This window comes from Triticum aestivum, chromosome 3B, assembly GCF_018294505.1.
Source record: "Triticum aestivum cultivar Chinese Spring chromosome 3B, IWGSC CS RefSeq v2.1, whole genome shotgun sequence".
In the NCBI taxonomy this organism is placed as follows: Eukaryota; Viridiplantae; Streptophyta; class Magnoliopsida; order Poales; family Poaceae; genus Triticum; species Triticum aestivum.
In genome coordinates, this window is record NC_057801.1 from 699,595,375 (window position 1) to 699,603,376 (window position 8,002).

Here is an 8,002-nt window from a genome sequence, read left to right on the forward strand (position 1 = left end):
CTGACGGGATTTCGGCTACATGCTGCGTGCAGGTGGTCAAAGAACGTGGCGGCGCAGTCGTCTGCCTCCACTCCCTGCGCCGTCGCTGGAGGTGAAGAAGCTACTCTACCTCTACCAGAGTCGCCGGATTGCTAGCAAGAAAGGCAAAATGGGGCCTGGAAGTTGGGCTCGCTCGCTCTCCGCTCCACCGCCCGCCATCAGTTCGACGAAATGCCGCCTACCATCCTCCTTTGGTGCCTCTGTACACGCCGGTTTAAGAGGTATCATAATTGGCGGTGACAGGTCGTTATTCTTATCTGAATTTGACCCTTCATCCTTTCAACCATATAACTGCCCCCAATTGTAGTGTCAGATAACAATTGATGAACACGTTTATACCTTAATAATTGCCCCCAGTAAGCAGCCAGAAGAGTCATCCCCAGTTGAGCATATAAAAAGAAGAATTGAACTTCCGCTCTGCAAGCAAAGGCATGACCTCAAAATGTCAAATCTGCTGAGATCTAAAACAAACTCTAGTAGCGACAGTTTGTTAATTTGTTATCTTGATGTTCATTTGACCGACTCTTTCATTCAATCTTCCTGTTAGCAGCCCCTATCGGTCCACCCAATAAGCAGCCCGAGCAGCATATAAAAGGAGCTGAAGGGTATCATCACCGTCTCCTTCCTAACCTCGTTTTCTCAGGTTCAAGGTCTTTGGAGGTTAGGCCTGCTGCACGGAAACCATGGCCTCCAAACAGACGGCGCCGATTATGAATCAAGGACAAGGGGAAACTAGCTATGCTCACAACTCTAGTATCCAGGTATTTTCTCCTCTATTGATTATTTTGGTACTGTTGTTTCTACGGTCTCCTGAAACTTGGCTTCCGAGGATTGTTTCACCAAGAATTTGTTCATAATTATGTATCTTATATTCATTACAACACGGTTGATATTACAACGCCATCTAAATCGCCACCAAAAGACACAAAAACTCCTCTTAACAATTTATGCGGCGTTTTCTTAAACGCACCTTCTGTGTTTTACATAGCAAATTAACCTAAGCCTTAAACCCATTAGCTGGTACTAGTTGTGATTTCTGAATCAGTAACCACGTTTCCTCCTTTTAAGTACATCGGACTCTTGTTGCCTAAGCCCTAAGCAGTATGAGACTACAGATAGAATGTCACAAGACCATAGTTTAAAAAACCGAACCGGCAACAGAACCGGTGATGCTTCTGGTTCAGGGTTTTAGTGGTCAGGCCACCGGTCCATCGGTTCATTTGCGACAAAAAACCGGAATATTTAAGGTAAATTTTCAAAAATTTGACTTCACATCAAATGAATACACATAATATTGGATGTAAATCATTAATAAATCACAAAGTGCTATTAGCCTAGTTGGTTATTGGGCCTTTAGCATGCCTTCCCTAAGGGTTAGGTGTTTTATTCCCTGTTGATGCACCTTTTTTCTGAATATTTTTCTGCTTTTTTACTAAAAGACCGGCACACCTTAAAAAACTGGGCAAGACACTGGTTCACGTTATTTTTTAAAACTATGCACAAGACATGAACACAGGAACGGCTGTTGTAGCACACTAACAACCACATGAGTATATTATTAGCTATATACAGATAGTCAGATATACATGGACACGTCCCACGATCTGTATAGCGTCCTATCCGCACAACACGAAGGCAAGAACTGCCTGGTCGCGCGTTCGACCTCTGTCCCCAACGTTGGTATTAAACGGCGACGCCTAGTAGGCCGGAGGCAAGAGTCTGATGCAAGCTGACTGAAAGTTGTGTGGCAGGTTCGGCCGCCTCTTCATTGCACCAGTCGCCGCAAATACGGCCAGCTTGGAGACCGACCATCCTGCCACGCCATCTGACCCTCTAAGCACAGCGCCACGATTGGAGGTGATTTCTGAGAAACGCCACAATTGAGAAACGCCACGGCGAGTTGACGGGCAAAGCCCGGCCAGCATCGGTGGCGGCGGGGCGTTTTCCTTCCCCCGCGGCGCGGACCGACGGAGTCGGGCGGCGGCACGGGGCGTGGCCGCGTGGTAGCAGCAGCTAGTGGCGGAGGCGCGGGCTTCATGCGGCGGCATGAAGGGGCTGTGGGCGTTGCTGGAGGCGCGCGGGTCCTTGTCAAGGTCGAGGCGGATCGGATTTGGTGCGAGGACTCGCGACTCTGCTTCCGGCGGCGGCTGGGCTTGGGCCTGGTGCGCATGGAGGCAGGGTTTGGGCCTTCTCTGCTCGGCTCCCCTGGTGGTGGCGCCCTTGCTGTTCTTTGGTCAGGTCCGACCAAGCCTGCTTTCACTAGTGCAGAACCGGCCTTTAGTGCCGGTTCTTAACGACCTTTAGTGCCGGTTTGTCAACCGGCACTAAAGAGTGGGGACTATAGGCCCCCCCCCCCTTTTAGTACCGGTTCGTCACGAACCGGCGGCGCTAAAGTGACACCACGTGGCACGAGCCAGGCCCGTGTGCGCGTAGGACATTGGTATCGGTTGGTAACACCAACCGGTACTAAACGTTTGGGGGGTTGGCTTTATTTTCCATTCAATTTTTTTGTTTGCTGGTATTTCACGATACTACAAATTGTACACGTTATGCATATATATAAATAGATTTTCTCGTACGTAGAACCGCATATGTCTCACAACCAACACCATTAATTATTCACACATACACATGTATATACATATACAATTGCTCCTACATGTTGCTTTGGTGCCTCCGGAGCACGATGACAAGTGGTTCATGGGGCGGTAGCGGGTAATAGTATTCTCCTTTGGGATCTATGACCTGGTCGAGTAAAAATCCGGCTATTTCCTCTTGAAGTGCTAGTATGCGGTCCGATGGTAGGAGCTTATCCCGCACCTCTCTGAACTATTAATTAAGGAGATCAATATGCATGTGTATTAGTTGTGTGACTAGATATCGATAATGGTGTTCTGACAAACGTACCCAGTCTTGTCTATCAGATCTGCTCCTTTCGGACGCCATCATGCGAATGTTCTCGCAAACGTAGAATGCACACAGATTATTCCCCGACGCCTGCTTCAGGGCCTTTACGAGAATGGAATTGAATTAGATAATGATTAATCAAGCATGATAATTAATTAATGATATTGAAACAAGAATTAAATAGATGGTAGCTAGCTAGTACTACTTAATTACTTACCTTTGGTCGATGTCAAAACAACTTTTTTGCCCATTTGCCTGGAGTCACCTTGATGAACTTTGCCCATGCCCTGCCCGCCGGAAAGAAAATTAATAAAGAAGTTATTAAATAGTTCATATCAGGAAATGACGAACTAATAATAGGCCGAGATATAGTTAATAATGATTGAAATTACCTGTTGACTATCCCCTTCACGTTGGTGTAGTCTTTATCTTCTTTAGGTAGCGAGTCCAATAATTCAACTTTTCCTTCCTCAACTTTAATGTCTAACAAGATTCAGTGCCAACTGCATGCGCACACGTTTGCATGTCTTAATTAAACGGGTATGTGCATAAAATTAATCAACTACCGTAAACCGTATACACTTAATTATTAACATCTAGCTAGCTAGTAAGCAAAAACAGAAATTGTAGTACAAGACAGTGTGACTCACGGGAAGTTGTAAGGAAGTAGTATATCTTCATTGGTATTGAGGCGCTTCAAGAACTCTAGCATGCTTTCCTGTACACTTGCTTGATAATCTGGAAGATTCTATATGTACTCATTAATGGTATTTGGGTCAATGAACCCAATGCCATAGCGTCTAGATTTTTTCATTTCATACATCTTCATCCTACATATAATACCACAAAAAAAATAGTGAGGATAATTTCATGAAATGATTGATCAAAATTATCACTACATAACTAGCTTGAGACTTAAATTACAGAAAGAAATCACTTACAGACAATAGCAACTGACGATAGACTTGTCGAGTGCGTCTTGATTGTATAACTGAAATAGTTCTGAATACTCAACGGCCAGAGCTTCTCATGGTAGTAATGCTCACGCTTGACATTCACCATGAGGGACTCTCGATTGGAAATCTTGGTAATGTTCATGTACCATTGATGCAATTCATACATTCTCGTTGGGAGGTCCTTGACCTTGTGTGGATGGACCAAAGGTTGGCCCCGAACATATTTCCGTTTTATTTCCAATTCTCTAAGCGGAGACATGGGCTCGATTTCGAGGAGTTGTCCAACAGAGATCTTGAGCATTTCAGCCTGCATTATATGCTCCTCCGTTATTACCACATCGCCCTGCTAGGGAACGCTAACGGTTTGCCCACAATAATATTTGGCGCGTGTACTCCTCTCATGTGTTGTTGGCACAACAAGCGGGGGGGGTCGCTTGCGCCGCCTGTTCTCCCAGCTGGGGAACGGTTTTCCCACATTTTTTGCCAGCTGCTTGTTGGCTCGAGCTCGAGCTCGCTTCCTTCTGTAGCCGTGCTCGATGTAGCTTCCTGATTTGGCGCTCATAGTCCGAGTCAACAGGCTTGGGAGCTGGTGCTCTAGCCATACGAATGAAGTGGTCAATCGTTTTCTCAGGCACTTTCTCCTTTGGTGGCGGTGCCGGTTTCGGTCCAAAATGGGCGTCCACTTGGGCCTGCACTATGGCTGCGTTTTGCTCCTCGGTCATGTCGTAAGGCCTCTGAGGAAGAGGAGCGAGGCTTGGACCATATTTATATCGCTTGTCTCCGCCTGTACTTCCTGTACTACCTCGACTCGTACCGCTACGCACCATAGCTGCGGCGTGTCTCTTCTGCGTTTGCTGAGACGGCGGAGACGGCTGACGTGGCTGATGCTGTGCCGGACTTGAAGCAGGAGGAGTGGCCTGACGCTGTGCCGGACATGAAGGAGGAGGAGTCTGCTCACGCGTTCGGGGACTTGGAGGAGGTGACAGACTTCGAGGAGGAGTCGGCTCATGTGTTCGTGGACTTGGAGGAGCGGGAGTCTGCTGACTCGATGGCGGACTTCGAGGAGGAGTCGGCTCACGCGTTCGTGGATTTGGAGGAGCGGGAGTCTGCTGACTCGGTGGCGGACTTCAAGGAGGAGTCGGCAGACGACGTGGTGCCGGTGGACTTGGAAAGATGATGCAATCCTTTCTCCATAGGATGATACAATGTACGGCCTCTCCCAGTGTGCGCTCGCCGTCACCTCCAACAATGTTAAGTGCTAGCATCGAATATGGCTCCACAACTTCATCAACCATGACACGAGCATAGCCCTTTGGTATCGGGATGCAATGGAAGGTTGCTTCGGGGGTAATTGTGAAAGCAACGCCGTCTGCCACCTTTATGGATATGTTCTTCATTTGGGAGTGTAGCTCACAGTTAGTGTTCTCTATGATGTCATCCACAGGGTGGTATGTATCCAGCAGTGTGTCGCCCGGGGCAGAACCAATGCTGCTTCTCGACATGGATGGGACGGTGCTATCCAATGATGGACGATCATCCGCTTGCTGATGCCGCTGCTGAAACCCCCTTTCCTGACTAAGTGAGTTGATCTGCTGCTGTTGCTGCTGCTGGAATTTGAGTGCCAAATCCGCGTGCCTTGCTTCTAGGCCTTGAAGGCGTTCTGCGTCCTGTTTCCTCTGCTCCTCCTCCAGCTTCCTCTTCTTCTCCTCCTCCATCTTCTTTCTTGCACGGGACCTGTAGTCGTCGTTCTACTCCGAAAAGCCCTCATACCAGGGAATAACGCCCTTGCCTCGTGTTCTTTTCGGGTGTTCAGGATTTCCCAGGGCGCGCGTAAGCTCATCATTCTCTCTATTGGGCGTGAACGCCCCCATTCGAGCTTCTTCTATTGCGTCAAGTATCTTTTGTTCGGCTCCTTTTAGACTTGCCTTCTTTGAAACTAGGCCTGTCTTCGGGTCCAACGCCCCCCATGCGCATAGAACCAAGTTCTGCACCTGGGGGGCCAGCTCCTAGTAATTGGAGTGACCCCTGCATCCTCCATCTCTTACTCAAACTTATCCCACTTATGCATTTCCACCGCGTAGCCACCTGGACCTAGCCTATGGAACTGCGTCTTTTTCGCGGCATTGGCCTTGTTTTTTATCGACCGTTCCTTAGATAATTCTGAATTCTTGAATTTCACGAAATCGTCCTAGTGTTCCTTTTGCTTCTCCAGTGTTCTCGTGAACTCTGGAGTCTTCCTTTTTGCAGCGAGGTAGTTGGCCCATACAGTTTTCTTGTGGGTGTTGAATGCAATTGCCATCTTCTTAAGAGCAACGCCCTTGACTTTCTCCACATCTGCTTCAGTGAAATAATCTGGTAGGGTGAAATGTTCCATTAGAGAATCCCAAAAGTCTTTTTTGGCTCTGTCGTCGACCCAAGTAACACCTGGACGTTTAGTCTTTGGCTCTTTCCATTCTTGAATGGAGATCGGGAGTTTGTCCTTCACAAGAACTCCGCACTAACGAGACCACTTGTTTGCAATGTTCTTAGGCGTCAGGGGTTCGCCACTAGGTTTGACGGATTCGATGTTGTACTTTACACCATCCTTCAACAATCTGCCCGGGCCTCGCTTTGTCCTGCTGTCTGTAGAAGCAGATTTGCTTGATCCGGAGGGCTGAAAGAAGGAAGATCGATTCGTTCATATATCTTAAAATAAAAAAAACATATGATGATACCAGATGCCTGCTTATATAAATATACCTCACCGGTAGTCTTTGTTATTTGAAGATCAACATTCTCTGTGTCATCATAAACATTGTTTGTGTCATCGTAATCAGAATCATAGTTCATGACTTCATCAGCTCGGTCGTCGAGATCGAATATCTTTTCATCACCCTCTCCGGTATTGTTTAGATATTGGGAGCCGTCATCTGCTTCTTTCAGATCATCTAGCCTGCCAGGGCTGCGTATGATGTCGAACTATTCCTCTTCTCTGTCTCTGCCGGTATTGTCCGATATAGCTTTTACTTAACTAATACAGAAGAAATATAGAACAATTTAGTATTCGAATTACAATGCATGGATGCAATCAATAAGGAAAAACTGAATCATATAGTACATAATATATATGCATCGTCTCGATTAATATATAATCTCGAATATACATCATCGTCTCGAATAATATATATAATCTCGAATACATCGTCTCAAATATTATATATCGAATACATCACTGGCTAGGTACCTAATAAAGATCAAGTACTACAGAAGAATCTAGGGCGCCACTCGCGGTTCCTGGGGCGCGGGCGGTGGACAACCAAAGAGAAGGAACCATCACAGGATCATATCTCCGGTCATCTGCCCAAAGAACCTGCTAAGTAGTGGAGAACCTGACGTTGTCCATAGCAGCCATGTAGCGATGGACGTGCTCGTCTTCCTCCCTGACACGGTGACGCACCACCTCCGGTGGGGCCGGCTGCCTCTGCACCGAATATGGCCCACGCGAACGCCACCAAAGGAGATCAGGGTCGACGATGGGACCCGAGGCCGGGTTCCTCACCAAGCGGCGCCCCCCTTCAGGTAGCACCTCCCAGTGCCAGCCCGGCGGAGCCCAGTCCCGGACATGGGTCCTCTGAAGCATGACGTCGTCACGAACAGGTCGACGACGAGGATGCGGGCCGGGCATATCATCGAGAACAAATACTATATGCCCGCAAAAAGTAACATTAATCTAACATTCTATATGCAAATTCTAACAATTTGACATTAATCTAATTCATCTAACTAAAACTAATTCTAAAATTTCTAACATTTTTGATTATATAACTAACATTTCTATAACATTTCTAATATTTCTATAACTAAAAAACAGAAAAATTGCTAGCATTTCTATAAAATATTTCTATAATTAAAAAACAGAAATTTTTTATAACATTTCTAATATTTCTATAACTAAAAAACAAGAAAAATTTATAACATTTCTATATAACTAACATTTCTAAAAATATTTCTATAACTACAAAACAGAATAATTTCTAACATTTCTATAACTAAAAAACAGAAAAAATTCTATAACTAAAATTCTATAATGTGTGTGTGTGTGTCTGTGTGTGTAGTGTAGT

General features: G+C 46.2%; 1 pseudogene; it reads left to right on the forward strand.

Annotated features, from left to right (window-relative positions):
- Window positions 1-8,002, forward strand: part of LOC123071851 (inactive anthranilate O-methyltransferase 1-like) — an 18,293-nt pseudogene that overhangs the window by 672 nt on the left and 9,619 nt on the right.